This window comes from Vitis vinifera, chromosome 2, assembly GCF_030704535.1.
Source record: "Vitis vinifera cultivar Pinot Noir 40024 chromosome 2, ASM3070453v1".
Lineage (NCBI taxonomy): Eukaryota > Viridiplantae > Streptophyta > Magnoliopsida > Vitales > Vitaceae > Vitis > Vitis vinifera.
This window is the reverse complement of record NC_081806.1, coordinates 17,417,662-17,439,174: the sequence shown is the minus strand read 5'-3', so window position 1 is coordinate 17,439,174 and position 21,513 is coordinate 17,417,662. Positions and strand designations below refer to the sequence as shown.

Genomic DNA, 21,513 nt, shown 5'->3' with positions numbered 1-21,513 from the left:
TGTACTTGGACCGAGCCTCTGCCAATAGAGTGATAAGAGAGGTTCATGCAAGAGTCTGCAGACCACATATGGGAGGACATATGTTGGCCCGTAAGATCATGAGGATTGGCTATTTCTGGTTGACCATGGAGATAGATTGTTTCCAGTTTGTTCAGAGATGTCCCGAGTGTCAGATACATGGAGATCTCATTCACGTGCCGTCCTCGGAGTTGCATGCACTGACTTCACCATGACCATTTTCTGTATGGGGTATTGACATCATCGGAAAGATTTCGCCGAAATCTTCCAGTGGTCATGAGTTCATCCTGGTCGCCATCGATTACTTCACCAAGTGGGTGGAGGCCGCTTCGTATGCGAGATTGACATCATCTGGAGTGGCTAGTTTCATCAGGTCACACATTATCTGTTGCTGTGGAGTCCCTCATGAGCTGATTTCGGATAGAAGGGTACATTTCAGGGCAGAGGTTGACACTTTAGTGCGGTAATATGGCATCCGACACCATAGGTCGTCTGCGTACAGGCCGCAGACGAACGGGGCAGTAGAGACCGTGAATAAGAATATTAAGAGGATCTTGCGGAGGATGATCAAGACTTCTCGGGATTGGTTTGAGAAGCTTCCTTTCGCATTGTGGGCTTACCGGACTTCTTTTCACACCTCTACAGGAGCCACACCCTACTCTTTGGTATACAATATGGAGGTAGTGCTACCAGTCGAGATAGAGTTGGGTTCATTGAGGGTAGCATTAGAGCAACAGATGCTCGAGGCAGATTGGGCTCAGTCTCGATTTGATCAGCTCAATCTCCAAGATGAGAGGAGATTGAGAGCAGCCGACCACATTCGTGCATATCAGAGGAAGATGGCCCGCACTTTCAAAAAGCAGGTCAAGCTCTGACCACTACGGATAGGTGACTTGGTTCTGAAGATCATCAGGGGATTGATCAGAGATCCTAGAAAGAAGTTCAGACCCAACTGGAGCGAACCTTACTTCATCAGGGAGTTGACCCCAGAGGATGTTGCATGGTTGATGGATTTAGATGGAAACCGATTCTCAAAGCCGACCAATATGGATCAGCTAAAGAGGTACTATGTTTGACACCATGGTCGTAGGATGGTGGCCGTCATTTCAGTTAGCCATATACCTTGTTATTCCCTTTTGATATATAGTCTGTTGCTAGCCCATTGAGCCTCGCATGAGCATTATAGCATTTCTTTCTTATCGCCTTGCTCACATTTTCACACCGGGATAGGGGCCCTTTTGGTGTATGCATTCATTGTTTGGAAGTTTCATGAGCCTTGGACCGAGGGGCACATTCTTCTCATTATCTCTTCTCATCATTGCATCACTGCATTCCATTGTATCTCATTGGTTGTGTTCTTCATCTATTCTTCTTTATTCTATCTACTACTTGTTTTGCTTCATATTCTTTCCACCCCGAGTGGTGATCTTCCTCAGTTCATTACATGGAGGGTAGTCATATCATTACCACTATCTATCCAACGGACACTGGTTCAGAGATTCTTAGTTTGAAAAGGTTATCTTGTCAAAGAGGGTTTTTGTTACCTTAGCTTTCGAGATAGCGTCTATCCATTATTGATATCATATTTAGGCTTATTTTGTTCATGTTCAAGGTGTGTACATTTGTATATATGTAAAAAAAAAAAAAACAAAACGCATGTGTATTATTTTCTATCATTGAGTGTGTATGTTGATGTTCGAGGGTGACTTGATTGAGTATGTTTGTTGATGGGAGTTCGTATGTGAGCTTTCTGAGACCCTCTATGCTTTGTATTCATTTTTATTGTATATTTTGAGAGCGAGATGAGTGACCTTCTCTTAGGAGCTCTGGGTCATTGTCCCTTCCATCATTACGTTCATTGTTGATGTGACTTCACTCCATGTCTGATTTGAGTTGATCACTACTCCTCTTTGTGTTATTTGTTTCATCATCATCCTCGTTTTCGCTTTGGATTCATCATTTTCACTTCACGTCTTATTCTTTTCTTACAGCAACCCATCTCGGGTTTGATACTCTCTTCACATCATCATTACACATATCACTATCAGTTCATTTTGCTTTATTTGTCTCCTTATCGACATCATATTCATGTTAGGCATCCTTAGGTCCATGGCTCACGAGATTCATTATACATGTTGCATTTCATATATGAGGGCGTGGGTTTTTGATCATTGGGTATTTGAGTCTAGTTTTCCTTCATTTCTATCACCTTATCACCTTGGCCTACGTTACGTCCCATGTCTTAAGACCACCCTGAGGTCATGGGATCAGATGTCATCTTTGACAGCCTCTACTTGGACGAGTGTTTGAGATCTGGTTGATATTTAGATATCGTCGTGCTTCCTTCTTCTAGGAGTCGCCTCTTTGATGTGTAGGTCCGATTCAGTTGTGTTCGAATTACCGGGATTATGTGTTTGACGATGGATGATTTGGTGTCACCCGATTTTTGACCTATCGTACCTCTGATGCCACACTAGGGCATATCCCATTTCATTTAGAGGTTTATGGATCCTCATGGACTTGCACGATCATCATCACTTACTAGATGCTCACTAAGACGTGGACATGATCGTTACCTTATCATGATTCCTCAGTGGAGCCTGCCGAGAGCCATCTAGCTAGGCCCGCACTTCTCGGCACTTAGATGCCATCATGCTTCTCCATCCGGGAGGTACATCTTAGATCTGTGGGCATGATTCAGTTATGGATTCGGATGACCAGGATTACATGTTTGATGAGAGATGGTTTCATGTCACTTGTTCTTCTGACCTGTCACACATCCGATGCCATACTGGGGCATATTTCCGTTTCAGATGAGATTTACGGATCTTCACAGAGGTCACATGTTTGATGAGAGATGGTTTCATGTCACTTGTTCTTTTGACCTATTATGCACCTGATGCCATACGAGGGCATATTTTCCATTTTAGATGAGATTTATGGATCTTCACAGATGTCGCATGTTCGATGATAGATGATTTCATGTTGCCCGGTCTCCGACCTATCATATGTTTGATGCCATACTGGGGCATATTACCATTCAGGATGAGATTTATAGATCTTGGTGGAGTTACGCGCTTATCCCCATTTGCAAGACGTACATCGAGACGATGATCTATTCGGTATCTTTATGATGATTCCTCAATGGAGCCTCTTGGGAATTGCCCAGTTAGGCCTGCACTTCTCGACACTTAGATGTCATCATGCTTTCCTTCTGGGAGACGCCCCTTTGATCTGTGGGTCTGATTCAGTTATAGACATGGATGACTTGGATCACGAATTCGATGATGGATGATTTGAGCTCATCTGACTTTCCGACTTGTCACATTTATGATGCCACACTGGGGTGTATTCCCCATTTCAGTCGAGATTTGTACATCCCCCACTGATTCGCATGATCACCCTCGATTTTGAGATACACATCGGGTTGATGATTCGATTTCATTGTGTCCTGATACTCCATGGAGCCTCTCTTGAGTCTTTCAGCCAGATTCACGTTTTCTGATATAGTCGTGATTCTTAGAAGGAGTTATCTCAGGCGCGTGGATGCCTGCGTCACTATTTCAGTGGAGTACATGTTAGATCCTTTGTATGTCCCCATAGAGTTATTCTTGAGTTATTAGGACAGATTGGATATATCTGATGCCATACTGGGGCATATTTCCCTCCTTTAGCTATGGAGATGATCATTCTCTCACAGATCTATTATAGTTTTCATTACTCAGTCAAGAGATATTGCATTTGCTTCACTGGTCACTATTCCTGTGCTTTTCGTCGAGATGAGCTTTCAGTGGAGCACGATATTCGGGTTTTGATAGCCTCACTAGCCAAGACTATTCAGTAGATTGTTATGTCAAGATCGTGGTATGTCTCTTACCAGACTACTCCCTAAGACTATCGGATTATCCGTTCGGGGTGACGATAGATTCTTTCGGCAGAGCATTATGAGTTAGAGGAGTTCGGCTTATTGCGACACTCCGACAAACCTCGTGATTTCATCGAGCGGGTCATGAGACTATGTTGACCGTCAACCTAATCATTCTGACTCACTAGCAGAGCATCTTTCGGGACTCATGGAGTCTCTTTCAGACCCTTCCAACAGATTGAGGGTTGCGATGGCACGTTACACTGGGGCATATTCCCCCCCCCCCCCCCCCCCCCCTAATCATTTCCTTACAGTTTGGCATTTAGAGCCACCATCCATTATCGGTTATGATGTTCAAAGTCATCCATTTTCAGCCTGGTGTTCAAAGCCACCATGTCCTCTCAATTACGACGTTTAAAGTTGTCTTTCTCAGCTTGACATTCATAGTTATCATTGGCGTTCACAGCCGTTGTTTTTGCTTAGCATTCATGGCTATTATTTTTAGTTTGGCGTTCAAAGCCACCATTTATTCGCAGTTTGGCATTCAAAGCCATGTTCATAGTTCGGCATTCAGGGTCATTATATCATTTTCCGTTTTGGCATTCAGAGCCATCATCACCGCTTCTCAGTTTCAGCGTTCAGAGCCATCATCATCTCATTTTTTCTTTCAGCGTTCGGAGCCATCATTATCGCTTCTCAGTTTCGGCGTTCAGAGCCATCATCATCACATTTTCAGCTTGACGTTCAGAGTCGCATTTTCAGTTTCGGCGTTCAGAGCCATCATCATCGCATTTTTGGTTTCGGCATTCAGATCCATCATTATCGCCTCTTAGTTTTGGTGTTCAGAGTCATCATCATCACATTTTCAACTTGACGTTCAGAGTCGCATTTTTAGTTTCGGCACTCTAAGCCATCATCATCGCATTTTTGGTTTTGGCGTTCAGAGCCATCATCGTCGCTTCTCAGTTTCGGCGTTCAGAGCCATCATCGCATTTTCAATTTGATGTTAAGAGTCACATTTTCAGTTTCGGCGTTCAGAGCCATCATCATTGCATCTTCAGTTTCGACATTCAGAGCCATCATCTCTTTTTAGTTCAACGTTCAGAGCCACTACCTCTTCACAGTTTCAGGCGTTCAAGGAGCCGTCGTTCTCACATTCGGGCGTTCAGAGCCATCATTCTCCGCAGTTTGACATTCAAAGCCACCATATCTTCTCGGTTTGGGCCTTCAAAGCCACCATTCCTTCCCAGCTTGACATTCAGAGCCATCATCCTATCATGATCGGGTGTTTGTCGCCACCTTTTCAGCATTCAAAGCTATATTCAGGTGTTGACATTCAGAAAATGCAAAATGGGTATGAGAAGTAGCACCGGGATGTTGTATTCATCGGCCACGGGATGAATTGGGAAGTGCAATATTGATGGGTTTACTCCACATGTGTGCATGGCCACCCTTTTACCCCTACATCCCACTCACTGCTCACCTCCCGTTTCATCTCTCTACACCACACACCATTTTTCAATACCTACCATGTACCCCATCTCTTCCACCTTTGCATGGCCCACAAGACCTTTTGCAAAATCCACCCTCTATCGTGCTCCCTGTCGGCTTATCCCTATTCTCATACCCATTGAAGCTATCACACTCCCCACCCCTCACATTTTCGATAACCACCACAAGCATACACACTTATTTCATTCTCTCACTATCTTCAAATCACCCCTTACGTTTGACCCGTTTTCTTTTCCCACCCATTATTTCTCTAGCCTCCCACGCAGATGCTGTGTACACGTACGTACGATTCCCTAGCATCCTTTCAACGCATTCCCATGACATTTGTTCTATACCGAGCATAAACCAAAAGCCAAATACTCCTCATACCCCATCCAACTTTTCATCTGTTGCACTTAACAAGAAGAAAACCGTCATCTGGATCACCCATCAGATACAACTCAACTTTGATCCCTTAGCTCAACTAGTCTCTCATCCTATTCTTCTTACCAAAACATTCCAACCACTAAACCTTACAACCCCAAACCCACCGAATCGGTTAAGGTCATACCTTCTGCACCTGATGAGCTCAAGCGCACCAATTTTCTTTATCTGGAACCTCAACTAACTCTCTTCGGGTTTGGGAGTTTCAACTATGGCCATGTTGTGGTACTTTAAGATGCCCGAATTCGAGTTTAAGCAGTCATGAAAGACTCCCTGCAAGCTGACAGCATTGCCTAATACAGGTTTTGTTACTCCGATCTGTGGGCATAGTTCACTTTTGAGAACGTTCCATACACTCAAAATAATATCGATGCCTCCTAAGCCACTACTTTTGAATCAATACCTAGAGTTGGATCTTAGTATTGTCATGCTTGGCTGTTAATATTGGTCCCAGAGGTGCACATTGATCAGTTTCTTTTATCAAATTCCTGGAAAGAGCATATATTCCAAAGCTATTCTCAAGGGTGCATGCGGGAATGAATAGTGAGGCAAGTTTTTCAGGTCCCGGTCAAAGTAAAATAATGGGGCAGCTGCATGGATGGACGATATCTCCTTGATAAAATTCAAGAAGAACCTCAAAAACTGCTTATTGTCATTATGTCGACCGATGCTAACGAGAATGCCATGAGAATGAAGGAGAAAGAATTAGCTGCTGTCAAGATCAATGCAGCCGACATTGATATCATTGCAAATGATCGCATGTGGGCAAGATCCTATTGTTGTTCGGTGGGGTCTCCGGCTTCTGATGATGATCCGTTTTCTAAGTGCGGGTATGGTGGCACCATTGTGCAAAATGATGTAAGTTATTATGATGGATAACATTTAAAGGAAGATCGTTATGATAATGAATGTGGCAATGCGGAGAATGGTGAGATTATCGAACATGCTCTTTAAGAAGAACTATCACAACTTGCTATTGACGAAACAGCTAGATTTTCACATGAAGTGGTAGAGGATTTGCAAGTATCTATTCTTCCAAAAGAATGGCCCGATCAATCTATGGAAAATTATGGATTTAGGCATGAGAGCGGCCAGAAAGATATAGATGGTATGGGACTTTCTAGTTCATGTTCTAGTCCTGACGAAAAGTCACACAATGGGGAGGGTTGGTCATATTCTCTAGATCTGACAGATGAGAATGCACTCGATGGTGAAGTAGGCAAAATATTAAATCAGATGGTCTCTATTCCTCATGTTCCTAAAATCAATGGAGAAATACCCTCTCTTGATGAAACAACTCTCGATCATCAGAGACCGTTGGACTGATTGCGGTTATTTGGTATGGCGGAGCTTAAAGTTTAGGGAGATGGTAATCATGAGGTGATCATGTCACTTCACGGGGCCACCCTTGGCCCGCACCCCCAACGACCACCTCCATTTTATTCTTTTATATATATATATATATATATATATATATATTTGTTTATTTATTCATTTATTCAAATTCTTCCTCTTTGATATCAAGGTTTAACTTTCCATTTTTTTTTTTTAATTTTCGAATTTAACTTTCAAAATCTTTATTCCCAAAGTTTAATTTCTCAAAATTCTTTTCTTAAATCTAATTTTCAAGGTCTCCACTTTTGAATGTTTTTTCGAATCCTCAATTTCTAAAGTTGATTTTCAAAACTCAAATTCTTAATTTAATTTTCCAAAGCTCCAATTTTTAGATTTAATTCTTCAAAATTCAATTCTCGGAATAATTTTCAAATTCTAATTTTAAATTTAACTTTCCAAGATTCAAATTTTTAAGACTTAATTTTCCAAAAATTCCATAATTCCGAATTTAATTTCTAAAATTTCACTTTCAAGTAAATTTTGAAACTCTAATTTCTTTCAAATCGAATTTTCATTCATTCTCAAATAATTCTTAAAAATCCCAAACTCCCAAATAATTTCCAAAGTTCCAATTTCTTTCAAATTTAATTTTAGAAATTCCAGTCCTTAAATTTATTTTGCAAATCTCCAATTCTCGAATAAATCTCGAAGTCCCAATTTATTTCTAATTTAATTTCTAAAATTCTCATTCTTATATTTAATTCCTAAAAATTCGATTTTTAAATAATCTCTAAGACTCCAATCCTCGAATAAATTTCAATCCTCCCTCGAACAGCTTAATCATTGTTTGGTAATGCATGTGACATGTTTTGTATTCTTTATTGTACACCGACTCTATTTTTATGATAACGTATCGCTCGTTCATGTTCCAAGTACGCATCCACTCCCGTTCTGTTCATTCTCTATGCATGCTTTTGATTCCCATATGTGCATGATTAATTTGAGTATCCATTGATTTTCCTATTGATTGCCACGTCAGCTTCATTTTATTAGTAGAGACCCGACTTTAGGGACTTAGAGGGGTGCTACGGTCTTTACCGTACCTTCCCAATAAGTAACCTGACCCCCGAGCCTGATCCGGTTTTTCACAGACCACATTTTCCAAAATAAGGAGTCACGCTTAGGGTTTTCTTTCTTATTTTGTTTACCCTTTTAAAAATAAAACAAAAATAAGTAGCGACTTCAAGTCATATTTTTTTTTAATAAATAAAATCATTTTCGAATAAAAATCGAACTTGTCATCGAGTGGAAATCGCATGAGCCGAAATGCGGGATCCACAATATGGCTATTATTTAACATTTTAAATATAAATTTACATATTATATACATTTAATACGCACGGTTACTATTTTATATTATACACCATTACTTTTTTATTTTATATTCTATACATTTAAATATTCATTTAAATATATCAAATAACATTTTAGTTTTACTTCTACTTTTATTTATATTTTTATTTTTACAACAATTTTTTCAATGATTTAAGGCTAACATTAATTTTAAAAAAATATATAGAATAAATTCATAATGTCAGATAATGTTGTATTTCTATTTTTTAGACTTTAATATTTTTAAAATAATATTTTATGCAAATACATAGATATATAATTATTTTATTATTATTATTTTCCATTCTCATTTTACTAATATTTTATTTTCTTTTTAATTTTTAATTTTATTATTTTATAAAACATATTATTTGATTGATAAACATAATCAATAATCCTATTATTCCATATTAATTAAATAAACTAATACCACTTTTATTTTTTGAATTATATAATGATAATTTACAACAAATAATATTCTAAAAAAATTAACATAAATCCAATAAATTAATATATGTATAACAATAAATATCCATCATGCATTACAAAATAAATATGAAACAAGGGCAAAAATATTATCTAAAAATAAAATAATATAACTTTTATTTATTTTTTAATGATTTAATCTATTTAAAATAATAATTTCCAATAAATATTATTCAAACAAATATTGCATAATCCAAATAAATTTTAAAACTTATATAATAATAAAAACCATATATTACAAAATAATTTGAAATAAAAATAAAGCAAAAATATTACCTTTCAAGATAAACAGTGTGAGTGTTTGAAGAAAAAATAGGAGATATACCCAGAAGTTCCACAAAGAGAAATGGGAGATTTGGATAAAAGCGATGGAAAGTGAAAAACTTGGTTTCAAATGGGGAAGAAAGAGAAAATGAGGATGAAGAAGTTTGAAATTGATTTATATTGTAAGTGAAGTTGGGAAGAGGTAGAATGGGTATAGTGTGTAGGATATGGGGTGTGTGTATATATATATATATACACACGTTTGAATGTTTTAAAAGAAATGACAATACTTGAAACGATCAAATTGGTGGAGTATTTAAACATTTAAAAAGAAATGACAATACTTCAAACTCTTGTCAAATTGGTTGAGTGTTGTAATGGAATTGTAGTGTAATAGTGTATGAAGTGATAGAGTGTACTAGGTAAGATTCTCCTATGGTCTATGGGTGTAGTGCATTATTGGATTAGGGGAAATGATGTGTGTAGTGGAGGCCTTATGATAAGTAAAATTCGCCTAAAAATATGTGAAATTATTCATTTTTTATAGTAAAATTTTAACTTAAAGATTAATATTTTAAAATTTAAAATTTATATAATAAAATTAATTTTAAAATAAAAAAACAAAATTAATTATTTTGTAAATAATTATTTAATAAATTAATAATAAATTTATTTTTTAAACTCATTTTTCACATAAATTGATAATATTTTTTTTCCAAAATGAAAGAAAAAAGAATAATAGATAAATATTATTTATCTTATATTAAATTTAGTAAATAAATTAATTAATTTTATAATATATATTTATAATAATTTTATTATTGTATAAGTATGACAGAGAATGGAAAAATTGATTTTTGAATTTTTATTTTTATTCTTTTTTTTTATTTTTTGGTGAAAATCGTCTCTTCAAGAGACAATTTCTCAATTTTTTATTTTTTTAATAAATTAATAATAATTTTTTTTTTAGAAAAAAATAATAGAAAAAATATTAAATTTAGTAAATAAAATTAATTAATTTTATAATATATATTTATAATAATTGTATTATTGTATAAGTATAGTAGGGAATGGAAAAATGGATTTTTGAAGTTTTCTCTTTTTCTTTTTTTTATGAATTTTTTTTTGTGAAAATTGTTGGTGAAAAATCGTCTTTTCAAGAGATGATTTATTACTTCTTAGTTTTTCTTTCTTCTGAAAATCATCTTCTTTTTTTTTTCCAAAGTTGTATTTTCAAGAGACAATTTCTCATATTTTAGAAAGATGATTTAAAATTTTTTTTTAAAATGTTATAAATAGTATTTTGAAGAGACGATTTAAAAAAAAAATTCATCTTTCATACCTGACAAAAATTACGGTGGATTTGGAATTATTTTTCCTACTACGGTAGTTTGAGAATTATTTTCTAAAACTACAGTACTCTTATAAAAAAATCTCACTTAATGTACCGACTCTTCATATATTATTAGTTTTACCATCTTTTGATATTGTGGTTTTTGGTACCTACCTCTGAGGGCTATCCTTTGAATTACTTCAAGACCATCAACAGATAAGTCTTTTTTCTTTTGCAATTAAAAAAACTTGTTTTTGAGAAAAAAAAAACAATGAGTCACATGAGTTGGATTCAATTGTTACATGACGGGAATACAATTTTGTAAATGGGTGCTCTCAGTATTTCGACGAGCTTGGAATAAATATATCTTATAGTATTTTTTTCTTCTTGGTTTTATTTTTTCTTTAACTTATTTATGATCTATGGAGAATAGAGACAAGATTTTGATAAACCTCGTGAGTATCTAGCTACTTCCAGTTTAAAATACAATAGGATAATTTTGAATTCTTGTTTAATTGTTCAACTTACACAATGGATTCTTAATATGTTTCAAAAACTTAGATCTTTCAGTAAATTAATATTTTTTATTTGTTGTTTTAACTAATTTTTAAGCACTATACAAAAAAAAAATATTGTGCTCTTTATCATTCTTTTTTTCTCTTTTTCAGAATTAGGTTGCTCATATGTTTAAAAAGGTATTTGTCCTATGAAAATAATTTTATAATTATACATTCCCTTTAATATGCAAAATGTTGTATCACTTAAAAAGTTGATAATGCATTTCTAATACGTTAATAGTGAGATGTTAGAGTTTGATTGCTTATGAGATGAAAAATTAGAAAATTACTGTAAACATTTAGGGTTTTTTTGGCCATATTTTCTTAAATTTGTTTTTAAAAATTATTTTTAAGTTGAAGAATAAAAAACAAGTTTAAAAAAACATAACCCAAATGAATCCACATTTTTCTTTTATTTGTAAAAACTAGTGAAAACAATTCATATTTATTCTCTAAAAATTATTATCTATTTCACTTTGTTTTTAAAAATTGTTTTTAGAGAATGACAACCCAACAATGTTAATTAGAAATTTTTAAAAACAATTTTCTATTTTTAAAAACAGAAAATTGTTTTTAAATCACACAATCAAATAGGCTTTTAGATTCTTACCTTTGGAATTTTTTTTTTAAGTATTAAAAAATTATATTCTTTTTTATTTATAAGAACCCTAAATTTCTTACTATTCTAAAATAATTTTTCCATTTTTTGTAATATAGGTTGTTTCTTGTGGATAAAAAATCTTAATGGCATGAGCAAAATCAGAAAAGAGGTATGCAATTATTTAAATTTTAGACATTGTAATAAAATTCAATCATGTTACACTTAAATGCATAACCCTATGTTAACATTTTCCTACTTGTGCTAATAAAGTGATCCTTTAGGTGTGACCCTTCCTCAGTATACCTCTTTCATCCTTGTATTATTGATTTTTGAGGTAGTTATAATATGACTTGTTCATAACCTATTTTCTTACCGATTACATATTGATTACCATATTACTTTCATTTGAATATAACCAATATAAGGTAGTAATCCTCTAAATTATAATATATATTTCTCAAATCATATCCATGCATGGTTCCCTCTTATTATGTTTCTTCAAATGACATGGAAATATTGATTACCATATTACTTCCATTTGAATATGACCAATAGACCATAATAATCCTCTAAATTATAATATATATTTCTCCAATCGTATTCATGGTTCCCTTTTAGTATATTTCTTCATATGACATAGAAATGTTATCCTACTCTACTCAAATGTTTATGTTAACATTGATACATTGAGCTTTGATACATCATTCAAGGGAGTTTCTATTCAAGTTTTTCCAACTCTTATAGCATGAACCTTCAATATGCAAGCACTAAAAAAAATTTCTGGACTTCTATATTTCTAATGTTGATATCAAAACAAAAAAAGAGATAATTACAAAAATAAAAAAATAAAATAAATAAAAATAAAGGAGCAACAAGAGCTATGTTGTCATTCAATAGTATTTGGGTACCATTTTTTACTGTAGTATCCTTCTCTCAAAGCATAGGATTCTCGATCTCATTTTATTGCACACCTTATGCATTAAAAAGGAACATCTTAATGAGCTTGCCTTGTTTTTAGTTCACATTGTCTATCACATTCCCTTAAGGTCATGAGCAATCCACTAAGCAGCATGGAAGTAACTATGTTATGGAATTGAGAATTGGTGACTACCAATATAAGTTTGAGGGAGAGTAATAATTACTAGCTAAATCTATGTACTTATTCTTCATATTTAGTGAATTTAACTTGACAATCTATGAACCCTATGACTTTTATATATGTAAGGTCTCTAGGATGCTTTATTGGTGGTTTTTTCACATAAATCATATATTTCTTTATATGATTAAATGCTATTTTTTTAATTGATTAATTATATCCTAATTAAAGTGATGGTACATTAATCTATTTAGATTAGGTTGACAATTTGGTTCCATTGACTTCCACTTCTTTTGAAGATGCAAGATTGTTGTAGAATCAACTCAGAAAGATGCTAATAAATATTGGGAGTTACAAAAAGGATAATGATGATTTAAGAATACATGAAGTAGACAATATGAAAATTGAAAAAGTAGGTGTTTATTTTAATCAAAAAATAAAATTTTGAAGTTGAGCTTCAAGCATACCCTAGAGTCTTAAAAAGATGCTCAAGTGATAGTCAAGTGTTGAGAGCACCTCAACTGCCTTTAAGAGATGCTTCAACATCTGAGCTCAAATCTACATAGTTTTGATAATTTACAAAGTTTTAATTCTCATTAATACTAAATCATAAATTATTTCATACTATGCCAAAGGTTAAATGATCATTTTTTAGTTCATTTTCTCAATCAACCAACATATATAACAAATCAATGGAACTTTCATAGACACAACATAGACTAATGAAAATATAAGATAGAAATAAAGAGATAATAACAACAAGATTTAATATACAAAACCTTTGAATAGGTAAACTATCACAGGCCTATAGATGATAAAAAAAAACAAACACTATGAAAAAAAAAACTGAATACAAGGATTTACTTAACTCAAACCTTCAATCCTCTTTGGAATTGTTTGCCTAGTACCTTCAAACTTAAGTTACCCACTTTCTTCTTTTAAAGCATACTTAAAGTTCACACCAAACTTTCGACCTTTTCTTGAACCTACATAAGAAGAAATTTAGATTTTATCCTAAAGATGACAAATGCAAGAGTGTGAATGAAACCTATATTGAATCAACTCATTTTGAAAGATTTTTAACTTAAAACCCATAAAAAAAAAATAAAAAAAAAAATCAAACCAAACATCCCAAAATAGATAAAGAATTTGAAGCTCAAGAAAGCCACCTAGCTCTTACAATTGTTAAAGCCTTTTCTAAAAAAAAGGGGCTTAAATACTAAGGTTTTAATCTCCATCTAATAACTCAGATTTGTTTGGAAAAAATAAAGATTTTATAGATTTGATCAAATTCTAATAGATAAGATGAGATTGTAAAATTCATGTTACAACATAAATTGTTACCTTTTAGCATGATCAATTAGTAATTGATCCAAATAATTTAAATACAAAATTTGATATCCTTAAACTTCAACTCCAATTTTCAGCAAAAGAATAAAAGTTTAAAACTCGGTTGATCAATGTTTAATATCATCAATTGCCTCAAGAACACCAACTATCTCCTTTAACAATCTTCAATTATGAGCAATTTAGGAATGACAAGAGTTTGAAGAAGGATTTGAAGTAACTGAGTTAGGCGAATACAATGAAAATTTCAACCTAGAATTGCCAATACATAAAGACACTAAATCACCTCCAAGTAGTTTTACGATATAAGATGTTTAAACATTAACAATTATATAACTCAATACAATAAAATAAAAATTGAAGTTTTTGAGCTAATAATAAAAGATTATCTATTCAACCTCCCTCTAGATGGTTCTATTGTATAAAACCACAAACTTTCAAATCCCTCCTTGTGCCTGATGTTGAAAGCAATTTGGATTTATTGATATTAAATTAATTAGTTCTATTTCATAGGGAGGATTATAGTATTTTGTTATGAAGTTCATGAAGATGGGGTGGGGGTTTGGGCTTCTTGTTGTAAGTATTTGAGAATTTACATAAATAAGATTTGTTTTCAGTCAATTTCATTCAACAAGGATTCTTGAACTACTTGTAATTTTCATATGTAGGACAAGATGAAAAAAATATCAATTGAATCTGCTATATAGCCTTACATTATTTTATTTTTATTTTTAAAAAAAGCGTCCAAGAAAAATTGGCAACAACATTAGTTTGCTTAAGATGACAATACACATTCATACTCATGCTATAACACAATAGGGATGTAAGAGGAAATATTTGTATTTTGCATGTCAATTTCCATAGATACAAGGGGATATGTTTGTGTGCTGCCATGAGTCCAATGACCCTTGGCTACGTATAAGAGTATTAGAATTAAATCCTATAATCACAGAGAATCCTTTTAAAATTTATACTTCCATTCACTACAAGGAAAAAGATATATGGTGACATTTATAATAAGTCACTATAAACATAGGGTGTCACTACAACATAGCGTCACCTTATCCACTGACACCATAGAGGGTATCAATTGGTGATGTATTTGGAAGCAACACCAAAGCAAATAAATGGTGACACATTTAGAAGAGACACCATATATTTTTAGTGATGCTTAATTTGATATAGAGTTGTATGAAATATATAAGGTGTCATATTAAATGCATCATCTTTGAGTTATGGTGTCACGTTAAATGTATCACCTTTAATTTATGGTGTCACATCATTGTAAATGATTATGGAAGATATGGTTGTTTTTTGTTGATTAGTTTGTAGATTTTTGTAATGCTTATTAATAAATAAGACTAACCTGTGTAAATTGTCCATAAATATAATAATCATATTACATTTAACTTATATTTTCATAATGCTTATGAATTAATTTGTAACATATTACATCATCCAATAATATTTGTATATCAAATGTTCACAAAATGATAGTACATCAAACACATCAAACCCACCAAAACTAAAAAAGAAAAGTGAATACACATTAAAACATGATTTAGAAATGTTAAGCTTCCCAACATTCATGTATACTTGCATTTCATATGCATAAAACCGGCTAACCATAAAATGACACAAGAGTTGCATCCAAAAACCCAAAATTCTCAATTCCAAATAAAGTAACATTTATGTCCTATAATGTATGACATAAGAGTCATATCTAAAAACCTAAATCTTGTTGTCTCTTTCTCCTTTCTTTTTATTCTTCATATTGTCCTCCCAAGAGTGTATACCTGCATTTCATAGATTAATGAGTTTTAGAGTTCTTATTGAAAATAAAAATGTGATGTTATAAACAATAAACAATAAACAAATCTAAGTACTAATGTTTTCTTTTTCTTTTTCCTTTTTCTCATTTTGGTATAAAAATAGTTCGTAAAGAATAAGTAATGTTATACAATATCAATGGAAAATTCAATCATATAACAACTAAGGGACTTACCATGAATGATCACGATACATCAATATGATTCATGATTAGTTATAACACAAAAGTAATCTATTTTTCTCTAATTTCATCAAATTCTACTTGAGAATATGTTTTATTTGTCATCAAACTGAAATCAAATGAGAATAACATTAATATCACAATAATTGAAAGTATGAAATTATGTACAATTCATTAAACGAGTAAAACCTTTGATGCAATAACTGTAAAATCAACAATTATTTCTTTAATGAATCTCATAACAAAGTAGTCATATTTGAACTCAGTATTATTTTTTTACTATTAAATTATTTTTAAACAAAATAACAATTATTAATATATTGGTTCATTTTTAAATACTTTCATAAGAATATATTTTAACTACAAGTTATTTTAATTTATCAAAAGATTTTTAGGAAATGAGCTATTATCCATTTATTATTTTCTTATTTTTCAAAAAATATTTTCAGTCATTTCATACACGTTTTCAACTACTAAAATTATTGTTTTTATAGAATAAACAAAGAAGCATACACTTCTCCTCCACTCACTAAGTCAACTATTACAATCACCATAATATTTTATTCACCTACCAATATCTCATTCCATTTAGATAACTCTCTCAACAAAATCATTTCTACAATACTTTTTACTCTCCTATGATATTGAATATTTTATTCCATTTAGGTGACTCTCAACACAAAGAAAAGTAGGAATGTCTTCTTAGGTTAACTAAACAAAGACTTTTTTTTTTTACTTTACAATATGTATAAAAAAAACAATTATTTATTATAAGGAATGTGGTAGAAAGGTCATTTCATTTTTAAAGAATTTTTTAGAATTTCTTAAACATTTACAAAAAATAGAATCTAACAATTTTATTTCTAAAAAAATTGATCAATTCAAAAAAGGAAGAAGAATGTTATTTTTTAAGAAAAGTTAATAAACCACTTTATTCTTGAATTATCTAAACAAAACTTACTAAAAAATATTTTATCCCAAATTTATTTTCAAAACTTTCTTATTGAAAACTATCTCATATATAAATTATTTTATTATATAGAGAAATTCTTATTTTATTCTTTTTTTAGAGAAAAATTCACTTGTTTATTAAATATCAAAGAAGTCTATTTTTATGTCTATTATATATATATATATATATATATATATATATAAATTCTCTTATTTTCATACAAGAAATTTCCATTTATGCCTAAAATACTTTTAGAAAAATCATTGCCAACAAAATTTTATTTTTAAAATTATTTTCAACATTCTTATTTAAAAAAATTATCATTGGATTATTTTCAAAAAAGATAGTCCTAAAAAAATTAACCATTTATAACCCAATTTAAACTCAAAAATTATCCCCAATATTATTTTATATTCCTAAATTATTTTCAAACAAAATAACAATTATTTATATTTTGATTCATTTTTAAATACTTTCACAAAAATATATTTTAACCACATATTATTTTAATTTATCAAAATATTTTTAGGAAATGAGTTATTTTCCATTTATTACTATCCTATTTTTCAAAACATATTTTCAGGCATTTCATTCACATTTTAAAATTTCAAATACTAAAATTATTGTTTTTACAAAACAACAAAGCATGTAAATTTCAACTACTAAAATTATTGTTTTTATAGAATAAACAAAGCAACATACACTTATCTTCCATTTACTAATTCAACTATTACAATCACCCCAATATTTTGTTCACCTACCAATAATTCATTCCATGTAGGTGACTCTAAAAAAAAAAAGTCATATTTATAATACCCTTTACGACTCTGATACCCAATATTCTATTCTATTTAGGTGACTCAATACAAAGAAAGTGGGAATGTTTTCTTAGGTTAACCGAAGAAAACCCTAAATAACTTAAGTGCTTTTGGATTAATTGAGTATCATCTTGTAGTAGATATCAATCTCTATTGTTAGACTTCACCAAAAAGCTCCTAGCACGGTGGAAAAAAGTATCAAATATAGTCAAGTCTTCAATAAAATACTATTTCATGCGAAAAATTACTACAAACTAGTGTATCTCTCATTCTCAATTAGACAAAATTTTTAAAAATAATTCATTTTTCTTGTTTTCATTTGTTTTGGGGCTTATTAGCAATGAAACAAAAAATATGTTAGAATGTTAAACCTAGTTTTTACTTCCTTAGAACTCGATAAAAAACACCATTTACAAAACCCACATCATAGATATACTAAATCAAGAGATATAAAACAATTATACTAACAAAGTTTTTTGCATTAATAAAAAAAATGAAGATGATAGATAAGAGATTTTGACTTACACGAGATTTTACGAAGCAAAGAATATCAATTATGGGTGTGCCGACCATGGGTGTGAGAAGAAAGAGAAGAAAACGATGGTTAGGGTTAAGCAACAAGATCTTTTATATTAGTTAATGTATATATGGAAACAATGGACTTTTCATAAATTGTTCCTACTCACTATTTTTAAAAAGGGCCCATTGAGTTATAAAATTTAAAACTTTTTATTTCATATGGTGTCACTTCCAAAAAATGACACCGTAAATCTGAAATTAGCATCATCTAACTATCCTAATTGAAGATTTTTTATATGATGTGTCACCTTTATAAATTTTAAGTTCAATGGTGTCATTATTTTAAATGCGACACCATAAATAGTAACATCATATATTATTTTTGTAGTAGTGATTATAATAGTAAAGTTAATTCAAAAGTCAACTTGAGGCAAATTTTGACAAGGTTTCAAATAGATATTTACTTGGGGTTTATCATTCCCATGTTTTTAAACTTTTAATCCTTTTCTCACTTTAATTTCTTGTAATATATAGACTTTTGTATAAGAATTGGATGCAACACTTGGTCAAAATTAACATACTATGCTTTACACTACCTCTTGAATTAATCTGACTAATGATTTTTTTTTTTTTTTGTAATATGTTTGATTGTAGTGTATAACTTGAATAGTTATAGTATTTTAAGGGAGGTAATGGGTGGAATTTTAAGCTGCATTTGTATTTAATTTAAATCTTAAGAAAAATGAATTTATTTTACCTAAATTTTGATTTATTTAGAATAGTGTAAAACCATGAACATGTAATAAAATCCTTGAAGTATAATTTTTATAACAAAAAAAATAAATTAATAATTGATTAATTATTAATTAAAACTATAATTAATAAATCAATTTTGACAAACAAGTTTTAAATCTTTCCTCGTAAATAGTAGTGATCATAGGGAAACATGGTTGGAAATCATGGTGAAAATGTTTGCATATTCATTGTGATGGATTATTTTGTAGATTTATAATGAAATTTTGTTGTGCCAATATGTAAGATAAAATGTTTTGTCAAATGCTTGTTTTAATGCAATGGGCAGCAAAATATCTTTCATTAGAGCATTTCCAATCCAAAATGTTAAAATATTAATGTTAATTAAAATATTTTAGTATTGTAGCTTAATATATATTATTATGCTATTATTATTTGAACTCATAAAATAAAATTAATACATAAAATAAGATTGAATTGGTTTTACATATGAAATAACATTTGAGGGTAGTTTTGGAAATGACCTCAATGTTAAAAAATGGTTTTTTATAAAAAGGAATTGGATAAAATTTTAAAATGTCTAAAATATTTTAAAGAATCAATTATATATATATATATATATATATATATATATATATATATATATATATATATATATATATGTATATATATTCATTTGAAAAAATAAAAAATATATATATATATGTATATATATTCATTTGAAAAAATAAAAAAAAGTTTTGATGTATTTATATAAAAATATTTATAAAATAGAAAATTTTTTTAAATAATTCAAATTTTATATACTCCTCAATTAAAAATAGTATTTATTATAATAAAAAATAATACTTATATCATTAAAAAACTGTTATTAAACATTAAAAGTAGTAATTTTAATTAAAAAATGTAAATTATTAATTAATTTTAAATAGTTATATTTTATAAATTTAAATTTTTGTTTGTTAGGATGGTCTGGTACAAAAGAAAAGTTGCAAGTGGAGACAGCTCAAAGGGCAGCGTCATAGAGAGAAAATATCTCTGTTAAAGTCCCAATAAACTGGTCCGCTGCCCCATCAACTCAACTCAGAGTCCTCTCCATTCAGACTTTTCAGAGATGTTGACCGACTTCGTCTCTTTTCAAAGAAACCCTACATTCAATAAGGGTCTTCTGTATCCACTCTCGGTTCATAAATATCTCTGAACTCTCTTTTCTCGAGAAAAGGTCTTTCAATGATTTAGGCTTGTAGGAATTAATTTTGATCTTCTCAGGATTGGTGGTAGAATTAATAATAAAATTAATATGAAAAAAAAAAAAGAAAAAGAAAATTAATTAGAACATACGGATCATATTGAGTTGATCTTCATGCAAACATTTCTTTATTATTCATAAAGATCATATTGAAAGGACTTTCTTATTCGACTATTTTTTTTTTAATTATATATTTAAAAATTTTCAAATTCCTTATCTGAAAGTTCCAATACCACAAACCCCGATACTACAAATGTGTCATTTCCCATAATGGTAGAGGTTGTATTACGTCCACTTTACAAATGTGTCCTCTCTCTCTCCTCTCAGAAGCATCTCTCTTTCATTCTTTCTTGGAAAAAATCCGAAGCATATACCGAGGTAGTGGTTAGCGTTAATGTTTGAGAGGGGATCAAAACATTGGATGCAGAGAAAGGTCGTTTAGTGTGAATTTATATTCTTAGCTTTACAATCACATCTTAAAGCTCTTTTGAAGAACAAGCTTTCAACATCAATGGCTCCTTCCCCTGGAGGTATATATATTCTTAGCTTTACAATCTTTTGATTTTGTGGTTTAATGTGAATTTATGATACATCGAGGGCTATTCTTTGAATTACTTCAAGACAATCAACAGTTTAGGTATGTTTTTTTTTTTTTTCATAAAAAAAAAAAACTTTTTTTGAGAAAAAACAGTGAGTTACATGACATGAATACAATTTTGTAAAGTGGTTGCTCTCAGTATTTCGATGGGCTCGAAATAAATATGCCTTATAGTATATTTTTCCTTCTAATTTTATTTTTTTTCTTTAATTTGTTTATGATCTGTATAGGGTAGAGATAAGATTCTGATAAACACCAAGTATCTAGCTATTTCCAATTTAAGGTATAATATTTTAATTTTAAATTCCTATTTAATTGTTCAACTTATACACTGGATTCTTAATACCTTTCATAAACTTGGATTTTTTAGTATATTAATATTTT

General features: G+C 31.1%; 1 long non-coding RNA gene and 1 pseudogene across 1 annotated transcript; one reads left to right on the top strand and one right to left on the bottom strand.

Annotated features, from left to right (window-relative positions):
* The first annotated feature begins 6,304 nt into the window (after nt 1-6,304).
* On the top strand, nt 6,305-11,302 carry LOC132254765 (OVARIAN TUMOR DOMAIN-containing deubiquitinating enzyme 10-like; annotated as a pseudogene).
* Nucleotides 11,303-15,755: 4,453 nt separating this feature from the next.
* Nucleotides 15,756-18,887, bottom strand: LOC132253219 (uncharacterized). Its single transcript, XR_009465036.1, has 2 exons — nt 18,536-18,887; nt 15,756-16,025 (listed from the first exon to the last, which is right to left on the bottom strand). It is a non-coding gene; the product is annotated as an uncharacterized LOC132253219 (long non-coding RNA).
* Nucleotides 18,888-21,513: the final 2,626 nt, after the last annotated feature.